Source organism: Podarcis bocagei (assembly GCF_964188305.1).
Source record: "Podarcis bocagei genome assembly, chromosome: 7".
In the NCBI taxonomy this organism is placed as follows: domain Eukaryota; kingdom Metazoa; phylum Chordata; class Lepidosauria; order Squamata; family Lacertidae; genus Podarcis; species Podarcis bocagei.
The window spans coordinates 50185503-50204562 of record NC_138132.1 but is presented as its reverse complement, the minus strand read 5'-3'; the positions used below and the strand labels follow the sequence as shown (position 1 = coordinate 50204562).

Sequence of the window (19060 nt, the reverse complement as noted above, 5' to 3'; positions counted from 1 at the left end):
TCATCTTGTTTTTATTATTGCTTGTAAGCCGCTCTGAGCCCAGCCTTGGCTGGGGAGGGCGGGGTATAAATAAAAAAATATTATTATTATTAACCTGAAGCACTATTTCTGGGTTAGCAGAGTCTGTAACCTGAAGTGTATGTAACCTGAAGCGTAGGTAACCCAAGGTACCACTGTACTTTCAACTGCCTGGGGCCCTTTCTCCTTCTTAGAAAGCTCCCCCCACCTCAAACTGCACCCTCCAAAGAAATAGTTTCAACTAACATGACACGTCTCAAGTCAGGTTTCTTGCTGTTGCTATCACATAGCACTACCTATGCTTCCTGACTGACTCTAACACTAGACTAAGCCACATATCCCATAAAACTGAGGAAGGCTTGCTTCTGTGGGGGTAGAATGTAGTTTTTTTATCTCTATGTAAAGCAAGGAAAAAGTTGTCCCAACTCTCAAATATACTTGGGGGGAGGGGGGGAGGACTACAAGAAGCTGATACAAAAAGAAGCTTTTCAAAATTCAGGAACAGCCACTGAGTCAGCCATCTCTAAAACAGGCCCAGAGAAAGGAGACAATCTAGGAAGCATGGCAGCTGACAACCACATAGCATCTAGCCCTGCCCTCTCCAACCACAAGCTGAACTGGGCAAACACTCCACAGCCCTCACCCAATCCAAGCAATCTCCTACCCTACAGTTCCCTGCTAGTTCCCTTCCAAGAGACCTAAGGCAACAGATATCAATGAGAGCACTCTATTCAGAAGAGCCATGTATTGCCCCCACCCCCTAAAAAAACCCCCAATGTTCATTTCAGAGAAACTGAACAGAGCACAAACTCTTAAGGGGAAGTGCCCCATACCTCCTGAAGAGAATGTTCATGCATGCAAGAGCAGGGCCCTCACCTCTACTTGGCAGAATACCTCTGTCCAACATGGGGGAGGAGCATGCTTCCTCTCTTGTAGCAATTGCTTTTACTGAGCAAATGAAATGTCTCTCAACAAAAACTTAAGAAGAGAAAGCACAACAAAGTCTGGAACAGGGCCATATGACTTCATTACACTGGACCCACCTTACAGGAAAATATGTGTGAACAACACAAAGGTAAATCACCTAATCCAGACCCCTAAAGGAGGGCCCCTTTTCCCTGTGACGTTCCTGTGGAGTCATGCAGCTCACAATACTTCCCTCTTGTGATCCAAGATTGTGTGAGGTGTCAACCTGCACAAATCCAGCAGGGAGAAAAAAACAAAAAGATTTTTGCAGTTCCATCATCTCATGTCAGAATCTTTCACTGAAATAGAGGCTGCCCTGCTTTCTAATGCATTACTAAGTTATTAGACTGGAAGGCATTATAGCGATGATTCTCCAGGCACTGTACAGAACCCCAAAGTGCCAACAGTGCACCTGGATGCACCCCATGCCACTTCCAGGGCATGCAGACTGCCTAGTCCCCTACTGGCACTCTATAATTGTCAAACCACAACAGCACTAAAGCAAGGAAGAGCAGAGGTGCATTTTATCAGGGAGTATATAGTTTCTTAGGCTGTGTTTAGACGCTTTTGTCTTGTTTGGGACTGTATTCAACAGACATCCTAATAGCCTATTTGCTCTCCAGCTACTTTTGAGCTTTGCCCACAGGCTCAAGGCTCCCAAGACCTATACCTATTTTTCTAATCATAACAAACCCACAGATTCATTGCCAGAACCAGCTACTCTGACCACAAAGGTGATCCAAGGTGACTTGAGCACCACTGGGAAATATATATTCTTCCCCTCCCATCAAAATAAAGATCAATTAAACTACAGCTTCAAGTATCTTTTACTTAATGGTTCCCCTGGAAAAGCCCCATAAGAGTAGAAATAAGGGTGGCTGGACTAGAGAGATGAAAGAGGAAGGGCGACATGACTCCTTTATTAGGAGGCCAGAATCCACAGTTAGGGTAATACAAAAAGGAAACTTGTGCTGCTCTGACTCCAAAACCATTTTTTCAGGCCACTCAAATGTTCCCTGAGGGAGAAATCTTGGGAATTACAGCTCCAGCTGATGAAGTCACTGGAGATGGGCAGGGCCCTTAAAAAAAATGTAGATAAGGATCATTCTCAGTTACAAGTGTGAGTTATGCAGCAATGTGGGACAGTAAAAAAATCCAGTGCTTAATTTTTCCATAGAAAATTTTTTAAAAGCATTTATAAACTGCTTACTTTTTAAAAAAATCTCTAAGCAGTCCACAACATAAATACAATAAACAGTATCACTAAAACAAAAATACAGCATAAAACTGGTAAAGCAGTAGTCTTAAAGCATATAAAAACAAAAAACAGGAATTCTAACAATTAAAAACAAGTTCTGATTCCAAGGTCACAGAAAGCCGGGGGGGGGGGGATATGTGTTTAACAAGAAAACTGAAGCAAGTTTCATCCTCCATTCTTCAACCATTAATTTCATCCTCCATTCTTCAATTCTTCTTGCTTCCATTTTTGGGCCAATAGTATTCTCGCTGCTGTTACTGCATATAAAAAAAGCTTACTTTCCTTTTTATTTATATCGTTTCCAACAATACCCAAGAGAAATGCTTCTGGTTTCTTTATAAATGTATATTTCAACATTTTTTTCAATTCATTATATATCATCTCCCAGAAGCCTTTCACCTTTTTACATTCCCACCACATGTGATAAAATGTTCCCTCTTTTTCCTTACATTCCAACATTTATTACTTACTTTATACATTTTTGCTAACTTTACTGGTGTAATGTACCTTCTATACATCATTTTCATCACATTTTCTTTTAACACATTACATGCAGTAAATCATTCCAGAGGTCCGTTCTTAACCTGAAACTGTTCTTAACCTGAAGCACCATTTTAGTTAATGCGGCCTCCTGCTGCTGCCACACGATTTCTGTTCTCATCCTGAAGCAAAGTTCTTAACCCGAGGTACTATTTCTGGGTTAGTGGATTCTGCAACCTGAAGCGTATGTAACCCAAGGTACCACTGTACTCTGGTAACCTCAAGGATAGATTTCTGCAATGTGTTATATGTAGGGGCTGCCTCTGAAGACAGTTCAGAAACTTCAGCTAATGCAGAATTCAGCAGCCAAGTTGCTCACCAGAGCAAGACAGTTTGTGCATATTACACCCATCCTGGTTCGACTGCACTGGCTACCAATTAGCTTCCAGGCCCAATTTAAAGTGCTGGTTTTGACCTATAAAGCCTTAAACGGCTCAGGACCGCAATACCTCAAGGACCACCTCTTTCCATATGAACCTACCTGGACCCTGAGATACCCTTTTTAGGCCCTTCGTGTACATCCTCTCTGAGAGGTCCAAAGGGTGGCAACACAAGAACGGGCTTCTCTGCAGTGGCTCCCCATCTGTGGAATGCTCTTCCCAGGGAAGTTTGCCTGGTGCCTTCATTATACACCTTTAGGCACCAGGCAAAAACTTTCCTTTTTAACCAGGCCTTTGGTTGATTTGATTATCATCCTATGCCCTCTTAAAAAGTGGGGGGGGGGTACTGAGTTGTTTTTATTTTGATTATGCATTTTGTGGTTTTATATTTTGATTTTATTCTATGAACCACCCCGAGACCTCAGGGTATAGGGTGATATATAAATTTATTATTAATTATAATTATTATTATTATTATTATTATTATTATTATTATTATTATTATTATTATTTCAGACCAATCCCAAGGGAAGCCCCACACTAAACTGATCTAATGTACTCTACCTATTTATAATAATTTTCAATTTCACAATTTATAACTGATAATGAATGGATTCTAATAGCAAATACAGTAATAGGCAAGCTTGGCAGCTTGAAAATTGCTAGCTTTGTTTACTGAATACAGGATACCAGAAACTTTTCTTATTCAAAATTCACTGCGAAATCCCACATTTCTGGTTGTACATACCTATGACTGGTGATATACAGACACTTTGGGTCATGGAAATTTCTCCCATGCACCACAGTAGCTACAGTTAATGCTCTAGTCTACTATAGTGAGTGGTTGTCTATACATGCCTAGCAGCATATTCCACACTACATTCAGTTGTATGTATGAAACCAGAGTGGATGCCACTGATCTTCCCTTCCTTACAAATTCCAGGCACCCTGCCACATATGCATAGAAATGTTTCAGAAAGAAAAGCAGGTGAGGTACTTCTCATGCCCAACAGCATACACAACCCAGGCACCTGAGGATCCATGCTTATAAAAAGTAAGTTCACAAAAGTAAGTTCATCACCATTAAACAAAAGGGCTCTGAAAATGGAGCCTTGCTTGGTTCTCAGTGGAACCCACAACATTCCTTGGGCAGAGAGAACTAGCTGCAATCTTGGGAACATAGTCAAGTGGAGCCAAAGGTTCTGGACAGTTTTGAGCCCACACCAATGGTAGTTACCAGTGCATTCCTTTGTCTATTTAACAAAAATATATATAATACTTTGTACGAAAACCTCTAAGTGGTTTACAAAAATATAAAACAAAATATCAAAATTATCAACAAAAAATGTTAAAATGTTTTAAAATATTAAAAAGATTATTTTATTTATTTTCTTACATGGAAGTGAATGGCTACCAGCTATTTCGAGGGCGGGGATAAAGTGCTATACCCTTGGGAACAACACCCATCCCCATAAGAGCAGCTACCTCTTCCTCTACTGTCAAAGGCTCTGGGAGGAGTGGGGGCGGAGAGGGGCTCCAAGTTAGGCCTATATAATGAAATACACACACAGAGAATACACACACAGGAAACGCCTTCTGCTCTGAGGTCTCTGCAATATACAGGCTCTCCCTCCAGTCACTCAACCCTTCATGATGTGCTGGAGAGAATAGCCAGTGACCAACAACCTCTCTGTCATCCTTAACCAGGGACTGGCTTCCACAGTTGGTGGCCCAGGGGTGGGGGAAGAGACAGAATAGATTTTGCCAGTCGTCCATGCACTGGTAATTTCCAATTGCAATGTGTTTTATGCAAGTAGCCTGGCTTTCAGAAGTAGTTTCCAAACACCAGGGGTAAAACTAGGCTATATTTCACCCAGGTCAAAAACGCAGTTTGGCGCACGCACACACGGGGGGGGGGGGGGTTGGGAGCCTTAATGGTACCCTTCTGAAAGCTTCACCCAGGGCAAAAAAAACCCAGCTAGCCCCCGCCCCGTAGCTACACGATAGCCACACAGCAGGTCCAGACCACAGCTGTCAGTGTTAATGGGGACTTCTCAAAATATGTTAGATCCCTACTTACAGAACTGCATAGACTTTAGACTGCTGATGACCTCTAAGGCCAGGATACCTAAAATACCACCAACTCCCATATGGATCCTTCTATGTGTTGAGGTCATAGTTAAAGGCCATGGTCTGTAACCAGAGCAAGGGCCTTTTCTGTTCTGGTGCTATCCTTTGGAATCCCCACCCCAGCAAGGACCACCTGCCTCCCCTTTCTTTTAGATAGCAAGTGAAAACAACCACATTTAATGTGCCCTTGAAGCCAAGTGGGGGAATAAATTTATTGAGGAAGATGCATGCTGTTTGCATGACTGTATTTTGTTGGCCAGCCTTGCTACTGAGAATAACGATAGTAAGCATTTCTCACCAAATTCAACACCAAGACTACTACCACCATCAACACCTACTAAGCCCATAGGCAGGGCAGAAAGACCAGTCCTTCCAAATGAGCACAGCTCTGGTAAAAAGGTAAAGGGACCCCTGACCATTAGGTCCAGTCGTGGCCGACTCTGGGATTGCGGCGCTCATCTCGCTTTATTGGCTGAAGGAGCCGGCGTACAGCTTCTGGGTCATGTGGCCAGCATGACTAAGCCGCTTCTGGTGAAACAGAGCAGCGCACGGAAATGCCATTTACCTTCCTGCCAGAGTGGTACCTATTTATCTACTTGCACTTTGACATGCTTTCAAACTGCTAGGTTGGCAGGAGCAGGGACCGAGCAACGGGAGCTCACCCTGTTGCGGGGATTCGAACCGCTGACCTTCTGATCGGCAAGTCCTAGGCTCTGTGGTTTAACCCACAGCGCCACCCATGTCCCTTACAGATCTGGTAGGGGCCAGCTAACATGGAATACCATCCCTTGCTGAACTCAGAGAATGGCCCAACTCCTCCTCCTCCTCCTCCATTGCTGCTCCCGATCAACCAATGCACAGGCTGGACTGTGAAGCCAGTCCTGGTCCTACTTTGCCTGGTAGCTGTTTCCACCAGCGTTAAAAGCTGCTTATGCCAGACTGGAGAATAGCAGGACTAGGTTTCAATAACTGGCTTATCAAGTCCAGGATTACATCTGATCTTAGAGCAGAAATGAGCACTGCTACTAGTGAAGACTCTCTCTACCACCCAGACACATTTGTCAAATTTCACAGGAATGCAAGTAGCTAGAAATAAAATAGACAAGCTGAATGCTGGCAATGAGGTTTTAAAGGGCTTTTACTGTGTAGCAGGGGATGCTGTCTCACACACAAAAGACAGCACAGTAACTGACAACTGAAATGTCAGGTTGTGTGAAAGCATCGTCACAAACAGCCCTGTAGTGTTATAGACAAATGCTATTAGTACATAATCAATTTCCACTGCAGGTTCCTGCAGTAGCTATAATATACCACCTTCTCAAGAGAAATTTGATGCACCAGAGTGAAGACAGACAACAAGTGTTCATCTAAAACTGATCCAAACAACCACGCTAGGGACAAGGCCAAAAACTTGAATTTTCAAGGTTGATGAGTACTTGAAAATATGAATGGTAAGAAGGCAAAAGAATTTACAAGAAAGGTGTCAGTTTAGCAGGATAGAGTAAAGTCAAAAGGAATCTGACAAAGCCAAATTTGCAGGAGGCTATAGCTATGAAAACACACACACACACACACACACACACACACACACACACGCTTGATGACTGGTCTGTCACCCAAGTCACCACAAGCTGGAGGTTGGCATCTGAATTTCCTCTTTTCTAGACCTGTACCATTGTGTGGAACATATAGCTGAGATGTGCCTGAGAGCACTGCTGCCCAAGTGTGGTCTTCCTGAGGCCCAAACTGTCTCCCCTAAGAGCTTTATGTAAATTGAATCAGGCTCTCAATTTGCTAGCATGCTATTGGGGGGGGGGGGGAGAATCACATTAGACATCAACAAAGCAGAAGGTTAATTTGAAGCTCCCAGCCCTGCTGCTCCTCTGCTCATCTCTCCCTCAGCGCCTGCTCTTCTTGCTGTGCAAAGCCTGACATCTACAGTTCTGTCTGGCACAGTGAGGGGCTCTGATACAAGGATGGTGGGTACACAGCAATCAAGGGCTCCTTCAGCAAGCATGTGCTTTCGCTCACAAAGCCAACCGGGCTCTACCAAACAGGACAAGGGGCTTCAAGTCTCCCCAGCCTATTTAGTCCTCAAATTTACCTGGGACTGTGGAAGCTTTAGAGCATCAGTCACCCCATTTTGCATCGGCAGAATGCCCACTGCCCACCTTCTTTTTTAGGAGGATAAGGGCTCACCCCTCCCATTCAGAAGACACTCCCAAATGCTCTTACGGCTCATCAGTGCTAAACTAGAAGATCTCTAAGGATTCTCCTGACACTTTCCCTTCTGCAAGCCATTGTCATACGCAGTCTGCTTCTTGCCTTTCTCTACAAGTCCAACCAGCCTCTTGACACACTCCCACACACAAGAACTACTGTGCCTGGAGAGACACTTATTCATCCATTGCAGGTCTCTGTCCATTTCTACAGAACTCAGTAAGAGAACACCAGTAATGCACCTGGCTTAAGGAGCAGGATGAACACTGGTATATTTTTGCAACAGTTGACTTAGGGTTCAAAGAAGAATCAATTTTATACCTTGAGCAATAGAGACGAACTCTTAACCACCAGCTGACTGATACATACATCATACACTACATTCTCTTCTCAGAGGTCTCTCGTGTACTTCTGATGGAGTAAGAAAGCTCAGGGGGAAACTAAGCAGACCACAAAAAGAGCTCAGGCAATGAGTGAGCAACACCCAGGACTATATCTAAGAACAGATTTTCCAGGGCACAACTAACACTATTAAGGAATGTCCAGAAATTCAGCAATCTACAGGATTTTTCTGAGAACTCTTTTCCAACCCTACCCCAAATTAGAATATGCATCCAAACCCTTAGCAAAGTGAAATGCCTTCTGAAAAACACACACCACAAAATCCAAGGATTAGAGCTATACGTTCTTCAGCCACTTGGGAACGAAACTGTGCAATTAAGGGTGATGTGAAATTTAACTGTGCAGCTTTAATGTTTAGTTAACTAGGTGCTTTCTGCAGTTTGACAACACTATCCAAACAGCTGACCAAGATCCCCAACTCATTAAAAGGATGACTTCAGAAGCTAACCACCAACAATTCCTAACTCAAGAGCATGGCCAAATACAAGTCACCAAACCCACTTCTTTCACTTCAGAGCCAGAAGTGGAAATAGCCACCAAATCTCCAGGATATAGATTGTTCCAGGCATCCTGCAAGCTCCTATAGTAGGCAAGCGGGTAATCCAGCAGTTGCCAGGGCTATCCTTTTGCCCCTTGAAAGCAGATCTTCCCAGCCTGAAAACCCAAGGTGGAAGAAAGTTTAAAGGGAAACTATGCACCAGCTGCATATTACAGCACCCCAGGAAAACATATACAATATTTCCCTAGCTTTTATCACCATTATGCTTTAAGTTGTGGTTGCTGTGGAGATAACCACTTCACTGACTGCCAGTTGTCCTGGGGGAATTCGCAAGAAAATGTGCCCATGGTTGAGGCCTCTTTTCAGTGCCAGAACTCTAACCCAAAACAACAAAGCGCTCCTCTGAACTTGAGCACAAGTGGACCAGACAATCCCTTTTCTCCTCTCTTCCCTAAGAGCTCTCTAGAAGGTCGGCCATTCTCTTTTCAAACGATGCCTGCTGGGTTTTTCCACACACCCACTGTGTGCATACTGACTCACTTGCAGAACAGCCCCTCAACTAGGTGACAGTGTTCATTAGCCTCCAAATTTTTATTCTTAGGTATATTTTCCCAGCACAATTGAGTTTATAGCTATTTATCATTAAAAAACAAAAAAGGGAGTGATAACAATATATAAACAATGGTGTACTATCACATTACAAGACACTTGCTTAGCTTCTTAGCTTTTACAGACGTGTCACCCCAGCAGCTCTTTGTAGGTACAGACTGTGATACCAAGCCCACCCCAACACTACACAGCATCAGAATTTCCCAGACAAACCACTTAATCAAAACCACGAGTATTCACTGCACAGGGCCTGTATGCAGCTGTTTCGATCCCCATTCTTCCATCCTGATATGTTCATCTAACAACAACTGTATTGTGGATTGGTTACTTCAGAAATGTACAATCTCAGGGCGAAAAAATCAAGGAAAACAAATCTGGTTTTGAAAAGATTGGTTGAACAAAGAATTTCTCACCTCGCTCCCTTCCCCTCCCTTCACAGTACAAAAGTACAGGGTAGAAACACAGCCTATAGAATTGCAACATCAGGGAGAAAGAGAACAGAATTCAGAAAATAAGACAAAATTAAATCAAGTCCATTCTGGAAAATTTATCTTAATTAGCAAGACTCTTTTTTCAGATTGCACTCAGATTGCACTGGCAGGCACCTTAAATTGCTTAGTTCACTCCTGGGAGAATTCCAAATACAAATATGGGTAAAGAGAGGGTCCCATGAACATCCGCCCTCCCCCCAAAAAATGTGGAATGAAGAACAAGAGAGAAAATAAGTCTTTGCTTTGTTCAGTCATCTCAATTGCCACAACCATTACACTGGTAAAGCTGTGTTGTTGTATTAGTAGAATCAATGAGAGATTTTGAGTTTTCCCTCCCAAATTGTCTTTCTGAAAAAGCCCAGACTTGTGCTAATCAATGCTGAGTTACCACACCAGAAATACTCCAAGAATAATACAGCTGCCTCCTTGAATTTCCAGTGCCAATCTCAAGCCGACAGAGCAGGGGGATACATGCACTCATCGGGGATTACAGTGTTGAAACATACGCTACCCAGCGCTTTAAAATCAAGTTAAGACACAACCCCGCTCATGCCTTTGTAACGCAACACATTCCTCATAAAAAGCGAGTGCGGTAATCGAGCAACAACAATGCAGGCCCCTATCCAGGCACCTGCTTTGGAGGCAGCGGTACCTCTACAGCTGCTCAACTACTGGCCAGTCTTCTTTAAGGGAATCTATTCCATTAACTTCCCTCAACTCGAAATGCCACAAGATCATAAGGACGGGGGGGGGAGGGGGGATAGAAAGTGAAAAAGAGGAAGAGTTTAAAAGGCTGGACAAAGGTCTACACTTTTTATCCGGGACCAAGTGGCTCCCTGCTTAATGTGCACCAACAATAACCATGGGAAGGCTGTGTGCGGAGATTTCTTTGGTATGACTGAAAAGCACCTTAGCTCAGTTCCCAGGAACAAAAGGCCAGCACTATGGAAAGTGACCTGGGGTTTTCCCATCAAGTCAAGTGTCAAGGCCACTTCATTTTCCCCTCTGCTCAGATGCAGAAAAGCAAACTTCCTAGCAGCTCTTCTTCCTCAGAGCCAAATATACAGAGAACATTTTAAAAATTAAAACAAAGCAGCCCTCTCAGACGCAGAAGAGAAGCTGCTTTTCCTTCCCGCAGTTCTTCGTTACTGACAAACGCCTACTTCCAGGCAGAGAATAGTCCGAGTGTCAGAGTTGATTTTACTCTCTAAAGAAAGTCAACTGACCAAAAGCAAAAGAGAAAAAATGCATTTTATGTTCAAATAGAGACAAGAAACAGAAGTGGAGGGAGGAGGGGGAGAAACACTTTCCTTCTTTTCACAGCAGGCGCCCCACTAATGCTGGCCTCCGATTTGCAAGTGAATTGAAGTTGTCACTGGACCTTTAAAAAAAAAGGGTGGAGAAGGAGAACAGAAGAGAGAATTAAAGATGTGGAGGAGGGAAAAATGTAAAGAAAGAAAGGGAAACTGAAATGAATCATTGCCTGACATGGCGGCCCAAGGACAAGCCACAAAGTTGATGCTGGAATGTTTAGCCAGACCCTGAGACCACAGAGTGATGAAAATGCACCACACGACCCTCAGCCTTTGAACCCAGAACATGCTTTGCAATTGCACTTCCACATGCCTCCGCAGGCTCCAGCTGAAAACTGGAGGAGGCACAACAGTTCAAATAGGAAAGGAAATGACATCAGCAAACTGGAGGACCTGTTTAGAAGAGACCAAAACAAAACAAACTTCTAAATATTTTCCATAAAAGACCTCTCACAAAAAGCCATGAAACATACCAGTAACACAGCACCAACAGAATAAAAATAAGGGATTGCAACTGTCATCGTCAGAATGGGGGGGGGGGCACAAGTATGCCAAAGCAGAGGAGGCCGCAAGCTCTCCTCGACTGACTTTTCCCTTCTGCCGATGTTGCATTCATATTGCTGTTTATAACCAAAACCAAGCCCAGCATTTCACTTCATACAGGACCAGACAGTGAAACCAGGTTGCTAATACTGAATTCTTAAAACTGGCAAGTATTCAGTTACATAATAATAAAAGAGGCTGCAGCGGACAGCAATGCAAGGCCACACTTTGTCACTAACATCAAACAAAAAACAGGGCACAGCTGTTTCCAATCAGAGCTGATTTCAATGCAGGTAGTTTATGAAAAGAAAAAAAGAAAAATAAAGTATGGGTAATTCATTTGCCTCCTGAACGATAATCCTCCTGACAAAGGGTCCAAACCTCACTCCTGCGATACCCAGGGCTAGTATGGGAACTGTTAGCTACCTAACGCTGAGGAAATACATGTGCACAAAGCACACACCTATCTTTCTCACATACACTGATTTTCACATATAAAAACTTACTATATATAAGAATAGGTAAAACCACTAAAAATGTACAGGAGTATTTTGAATATAGATGAATAAAAAGTACACTTCTCAGATTAATACCAAGCTTTCATTGCTTTTCTATGCAATACCTTAAGACTGTAAATCTATAACCACTGCAATAATTTAGTGATTAAAAACTATGATAACATATTGTGTAACTGAAAACCACATAATGCCTGCCAACACTCCTCCTAGACATGGAACAAAAATACATAAAGTGTGTTGCTTGCAGCAATCTTCCCTCAGTTTTTTAACTGGAGGGGGGTGCTCACATACACATCAGAAAACGGCTCACTACGATCTACATAAACATTTCAATTCGTAATAGCTTAAAAAAAAACCTGTTCCCCCTGTCCCATCTCTTTCTAATAAATGAGGACAGAAACATTCCTTTCTTTCTAAGTTTGCTGTAACTGGAATAGCTGGTCTTGCGTTATGTCCTACGTATTCAAAGTTGCTTTGTAACAAGATATGGAAACCAAACCTTATTTGCTTAAATTTCAAGGCTCGGGAAGGGGGGCTTCCCCCTCTTCCTGCAGCAAGATAAAAATTAAACCAAAATATAGAAATATTCCTCTAGGTAGCCTCTGCCCCTCCTAAGCTGCCAGCCTGTTCAGCTCAACGGCAGGATTCCTGGCCCCTGAGGAAGGCGTCCCCAAAGGCAGGACCCGACGACCACGGCGAGCTGGGGAACGGCTTCCATGGGTAATTTGGGCCGGCACTTCTCAGAACCCAAAACAAAGGTCTGGGCGAAAGACGCACTTGGCACCATCCACCGCAAACCCCCGGACATTTGGTCTTCACCACCACCACCACCCTCCCCGCGAAGACGACTCGGTTTGTTCAGAGGAAACAGCAAAAAAGGAAAAAGGAAAAAGGCGCAGTTGCAAATATTTAGATAAGCGCAGAACGACTCCTCAGCACTAAGCCAGCAAGGCACAGGGGGCCGGCCCCAGGGTGGAGTGGACTGGGGCGCGGGGGGGGGGGACGACTCCTGCTTGCAACTCTCCGGGTGCCCCCTACCTAGGCAGGAGAGCGCTGGGCCGAGGGCGCTCGGGGGCTCCGGTGACATGTCGGCAGGCAGCGTGCCTGGGCACCGCCTCCGGAGCAGGGGGTAGGGGCTGCCTCCCCGGGAAGCGCGGCGAGGAGGCCGGCGGAGGGGAGCCGCGGCGGCGGGCGGGCATCGCAGCCATTTCCCGGCCACCCTCTTCGCTGCCCTATCGATTATGCAGATGGGCCGATCAATCTACCCTCTGCCGAGCCGAGCGCCGAGGCACTCCTGCCTGCCAAGGCGAGGCAAAGCGGAGAGGCAGCCCGCCCGCCCGCCGGACTCTCCTCCGCGCTTCGCCGCTAACCGGCGGCCAGCCCAGCCCGGGCAGCTCCTTCTTCTCCTCGTGGGCCGCCTCTCTCTCCTGCCTGCTTGCGATCGGTCGGAAACACCTGCGAGGGCGAGGGACACAAAGTTTGCCGGGGGGGCCCCGATCCAGGCAGGGGGCTGGCCGGGCCAGCCCCATGCAAAGCAGCCCAGGCGGGGCGGCGGAAAAGTTGCCACTTACGCGGCTGGCGGCGGCGTCCTCCCTCCTTCCTCCTCTTCTTCTTCGTCTCCCCCTCCTGCTGCTGCTCCGGCGAGGCGGTTAATCCCGGGAGAAGGCGGCGGCGGCGGGGCTACAGATCCCATGAAGGCTGCAGGATCGGCGCGCTCCGAGGAGGAGCCCGGGGTGGCGGTGACGGGACGAGGCGGCGACCGGAGCAGGAGCGACGGGGGCCAGAGCCAGGCGGGAGCCGCTTCCACTTGCGTCGCCGGCGCTGCTGCTGCTGCTGCCGCCGCCGCCGCTGCCCAACAGCAGCAGCAGCATCGTTCTCGGGAGCGGGCGGGCGCCCCCCGGAGCGAGCGAGCGAGCAGAGGAAGGAAGAAGCGGGGCGGGCGAGCGAGCGAGCGGGGGGCCCGGACAGGCGAGCGGACGAGAGCCGGGCTGGCGGGGCGGCCGGAGCAGGAAGCGCCCGCGCTCAGATCTGCTGATTGGGGAGAAAAAAAACTCTTTGGATCTTTATTCTGCTAATTAGTTTCCTGCAAAAAATGGCTGATTAGTGCAGTGCGCATGTGCCTCATTACCCAGGCACGACGGGAAGGGCTAATTAGCCACCTTCTGGATCAATAAGATTCAGCCCAGGCGGCGGCGGGGGAGGGAGCGCGCGAGCGAAGCAGGGAAAGGGGGGGGTAGTGGTGGCGGCGGCGGCGGCGAGGAGGAGAGAGGGGGAGGAGGCGCGGGAGGGAGCGGGCAAGTGAGGAGGGAGATAGGAGGGGGGCCGGCGGGGCAGCCAGGAGGGCCAGAGGGAGGAGAAAAGGAGGAAGCTCTCCCAAACCGGGAGGGGGGAAGGCGGAGAGAGGGAACGGGGACCAGTCCGGGCCGCTACCCCCCCCCCCGCATTCCATCGGGCTCCTCGGCCGCAGGGCCGCCTCCTCGTCCCCTCCCCCGCGGTGGGACGGGGCTGCAGCGGCGGCGGCGGCGGCGGCGGGAAGTTGCCGAGAAAGTTGCTGCTCGGCGGGAGGAGCCCAACTTGGCCGCGGCCCCGATCCTCTGCCCCCGAGTTGGCCGGCTTTGCTCGTCTCGGGCTTCGGGTGTGCCGTCGCCGCAGGAAGAAGCAGCTGCATTCCTGCGTTCCCCACCAAAGGTCGCTTCTTCGCGGCCCCCGTAACGGGCTGCGCCGTTTCCTCGTGCCCCGCTGAGTCGCTTCGGCCAGCCGCCGGGTTTGGAGCCTTTGGAGGAAGCTTCCTCCCCGCCTCACCACCCAAGTTCTTCCCCCCCGGAATGGCCGAAGAAGTCCGGCAAAGGCGGCTGGCGTGGAAGTACGGGAGCCGCTGGAGCGGAGATCTTCTGCCCTCCGCCGCGCTTTGATTCCCTTTTCGGAAGGGCGCCGTTCTGCCTCCCCTTCCAGCTTCCTGCATTTCTGCTGGGGTAGCGAGGCCGGCTCTGGACATGTTTGTTTGCTCAAAGACAACCGGTAAACGGGGACTGCCGAATTGGGACAGGCACGCATCCTTCAGCGGCTTTTTCCTTTGGGGTTGGGTGGCTTTTTAGAACGTGTCGCAGCGAATGCACTGAACGAACGGAGCTTTCTCGGTATTTTAGATGCTAGCTAACAGATTAAAACTGTACGTATTTAATTCGAGACATTCTGCAACCACTATTCGTGTGTATGTAATAACAAGTATGCATAATGGTGAATGTATCCGTAGGAGGCGTGCGGAGGTGCCGTGTCTGCCTTGCAGATACAGTATTTATGTGACCGCTTTCCGGTACTTGGTACCCACACGTTTGTTTTCTTTGTTTTAGTTTGATGGCAAAATGTTTTTTAAAAAAATAATTTTTCTAGAAATGGGAGTGCTGGACGCTCCTATGTGCATTTTTTTCAGATTGTCAACTACAGTTTGTGCCCCCCATCCCTGGGGAAGGAAATCCAAATTGATAGCAGGAATGCCTCCTACTACTCTTGGCATTTGAGCTCTGCAGAAAAGCGACAGGGATGGGGGCCAAACCAAAGTGCTTGGGTTTCTACTAAGGAAGCAAGAGAACATCTGGGGAGGTGTAGGGTGTTTAATCTTGCTGCAAATAATGTCTTATCCAGAGATCATGGGCACCTCTTCCAGCCCCAGTTTGTCTGTATGTGCCTCAGCCCAGCTAGCTGGCTTGTGTACTGCAGTCCTTCCATCTCCTTTCACATGCGGATTCTATCAGTGTAAACATGCCAAAGCACATCTGTCTGTACAATTAATACGATGATCCAAGCATCATTCTTTAATTGGCTTTCTCAGCTGTTTGCCCCCCCCCCTGCAGTCTTGTTCTGCTCTGATTTCCAGATCTAAGTTGCCCTAAATAGAAGGCTGCTTTTACCACTAAGGCAGAAGAAGGGTTAATATGCAGTAGCAGAAGAGTGGTGTGCTCTGGGGCATTTTTAGCTACCTCTGGACAAGGTGTAGGGGAGATAATCAAAACCTGGTTAACTATGGGCTTAAGCTTTGGCAGGTGCCAGAAGTAGAGGTGGAAGAACAGCTCTGACTTCGAGGCAGGATGGAAGAAATTGGAAGCTTTCTTCTTCCTAACGCAGAAGAGAACAAAATTGCCCAAAAAGATGTGGGCTCAATAGTATCTCAGAGATCAAATAGAGGTGCTTGATACACCTTGTGAACTGCTGTATTTTTTGAAGTTTTTGCCAGATGGGTATTAAATTTAAAAATACTCTTATTAATAGAGAAATGTTCCTGGGTGAGCAGACAGCTCACTATAACTGCTGTGAACAACTGAACACATACATTCAGAGAAAATGTGTTGACACTGGAAAAAGGCACATTGTAAGACCCCCCCCCCCAATTAAATATTTGCCTAAAGAAAAATAAAAGAAATGACAAACTTTTCTTTTGTGAAATGGCTACATAGGTAGGAGCACCTTGTGAAAACCAGCAAGTGTATTTAGCTTTATTTGTCTCTTAAGACAAAAGTGCTGGAAATAGAAAAGGTGAGGTGGGGATTCTTGCTGTAAGGCATTTGGTCTGCCAAGCACTGATTTGGCTGAATATAGTCCCCCTCTGTAAACTGAAGTAGGAGATCCATAAAAGTCCCAAACATGGATGTGACTGACTCTTCACTCTAAACAGAGTCATACAAAGAGATCAAACAGTAAAAATTGAAGTAACATGTGGAATAAAAGCTATTGGAAATGCTGCAATGTTGTGCTATTTTCGGATGTAGGACTGCTCTCCCCCCCCCGCACCTGAATTAAACTGGGGAGGGGTACACTTAAGCCAGAGGTTACAGGATTGAAAGTTCTATTGGCTCAACTTGCCTGTTGCCTTGAGCCATGGTAAAGTTATACTGCCTTGGGGTCAATGGACTTGAGCTTCTTTTCTAAGATGTAACCTTCCTTGCTGGAAGACACCTCAGGGTATGTACAGTAATTTTGTGTTATTGCTTGAAAATGTAGCAAAGGAGCGAGAATTCAGCTTGCAAGGCTCCAAAAAGTAAACACATCTAATGCTGTGAAAATGTGGGTCAACTTAGATGTATGGCCACTAAGCTAGCAATATATTACTTCTGTATAAAGTTCCTAACAGTTGCTGCTAAACAAGTGTTAGGCATGGTACTAGTAAACTATTTGAAGGTACTGTATTTATCAGAATTCCCATTCTCTCTGCTCCTTTGCAATGGATATGTGCAATCAACACCTAATACCAGGAGCTTCTCAGCATTTCTTTTCTTAATTTAGCTGCACAATCTATAAATGCTTTGATTGTATTTTGATTTGGAAATTTTCTTGTTTGAACAAAATCAACTCCACAGCACAGGGAAGGAAAAGGAAATGGCTGCTGTTAAATAAGTAGAGCTGATGCATTAATGTGAGGGCTTCACAGATCAGAAACTCTTGAGGGCTGCTTCCCTCTATATGGCAAGTCAAAGCAGCCTCTGGGGCTGAGATGCAGAAATGCCACTGGGATCTTAAGAGGGGAGCCGGAGAGATGGACTGTTGCAAAGCTCCTCAAACCAGAAGGCTGATTTATATCAGCAAGTGTGTTATTGCTTATAGGGTTGTGACTCGGGATCTGCCTTTTTGTACAGAAAGACAGCAGAAGATCTGTTTACATTTCTTCTCGAGAGAAGTTTTCTCTAGCCTCTTCAAAGAGACTTTTTTCTTCATGAACACCCTATCCTCCCCCCCCCCCCGCGAACATAGTATCGTAGTCAATAAGAATGGGTGGCTATCAGTGAATTAAGTTATGCCTCACCTTTCTATATCATACTGTACAGAGGCAGCAATCGGGTATTGTTTCTAGTCTAATACCCCTGTTATACTAACATTTGTTACTAACAGACCTTGTATGACAGCCAACAATACAACTATTTCATATTTAATGTGACATTTTTAATTGTTGGAGAAAAAACTTTAATCAGTATAAATATTTGCTAAATTATTTCTTATTCAAAGTCTTTGCTTATATACAGCTTCAGTTGGTACTGTCTGATTATTATATTGATGTCAACTTAAAATTTATCCCAATAAGCACAATTACTAAGAGTTTGCACTGTTTGTTTAAGGAAAATTAAGTAAATATGAATTTAAATTAAAACCTAGGATTGAATTATAGGCTGAAGGTGCAGTCACCCTTCCCCAGTACCATTCATATAACTTGATTTGGTAAACCTATCAAATTATATTTTAAAAGAGTCCTTCTCGTGCCTAAAGCTACCTTCAAAATCACAGCCTCACACACAAGACATCCTATAAATTTTTAAAGGAGTTAGATCCCTGGGCATATTTGCCTGCCTGCCTGTCCTTGTATGTAACTGGGAAATACCTGGTTTATTGCTTTTCTGCATGAAAACCTGAACCATTAAAAAAATTACACATATGTATTGCTATGGGGAAGCGCTTAATAGCCACTCATTTCATTACCTGACATGCAGATACCTAGCTGCACAAAATCATGCATCCTAGCTTTTGATAGATGCAATACTGCAGGTACCTTGCTCATGATCATATATGTTCATCTCTCTCTGGAGCTTTATTTCTAAAGCTCAAATCAAATGAGGCCAAGAATTGTTTTAATATAGTCTTGCTAGATACACAACCCATTGGACAAACATTAAACTTGGAGAATATTTATTTATTGTAGTATGAGGAAGTGTATGTGCAAGTCTTCTTGTCTGCAAACAGAACCCCTTATTTTTCAGGGGGATGAGTAATAATGTTTACAAAAGTGGCTTACAGAGACCCAGATTCTCCAACAACAACTCCGATCAACTGAAACCTGGATTGCAGTGGCATCTTCTCAGCTTTTTGGGTGCCAAAGCCAAGAATTCTGCAGGTGCCAAGCTTTGAGATGCCCCCCACCCACACCAGTTTTATGAAAGTCTGTGTCAGTACTGGACATCTTCCCGTCTGTCTTTGAATGATTTTGCACGTGTGTGTGTGTGTGTTGCTACTTTTTTCACCAGGTGCCTTAACTGAAAGGCAAGCCTAACTGGTCTGTACTCCGGTGCTATGGTCTGGACAGTGCTGAACCTGGCTTTCCTTTTGTCTTGGCTGTTAAAGAAGTAGTACTACCTATTTCCTTCTCTCCCAACCAAAGCTGTTCTGCAGTTTTCTAGTGGAACAGTTAGAGAT

The 19060-nt window shown here is 45.7% G+C and overlaps 1 protein-coding gene across 20 annotated transcripts in view; it reads right to left on the bottom strand.

Moving 5' to 3' along the window:
- The window catches only part of ZFHX3 (zinc finger homeobox 3), a 263343-nt gene that overhangs the window by 165597 nt on the left and 78686 nt on the right, over nt 1-19060 (bottom strand). For 3 of the 20 annotated variants that reach the window (XM_081202537.1, XM_081202538.1, XM_081202543.1), the window contains exon 1: nt 13459-14109. The exons of 16 other annotated variants lie outside the window; for them this stretch is intronic. The gene's annotated coding sequence lies outside the window, so the exon portion shown is untranslated. Of the gene's footprint in view, nt 1-12925; nt 13047-13458; nt 14110-19060 lie in introns of those variants that run through there. One more of the 20 variants, XM_081202539.1, reaches the window with a different exon arrangement.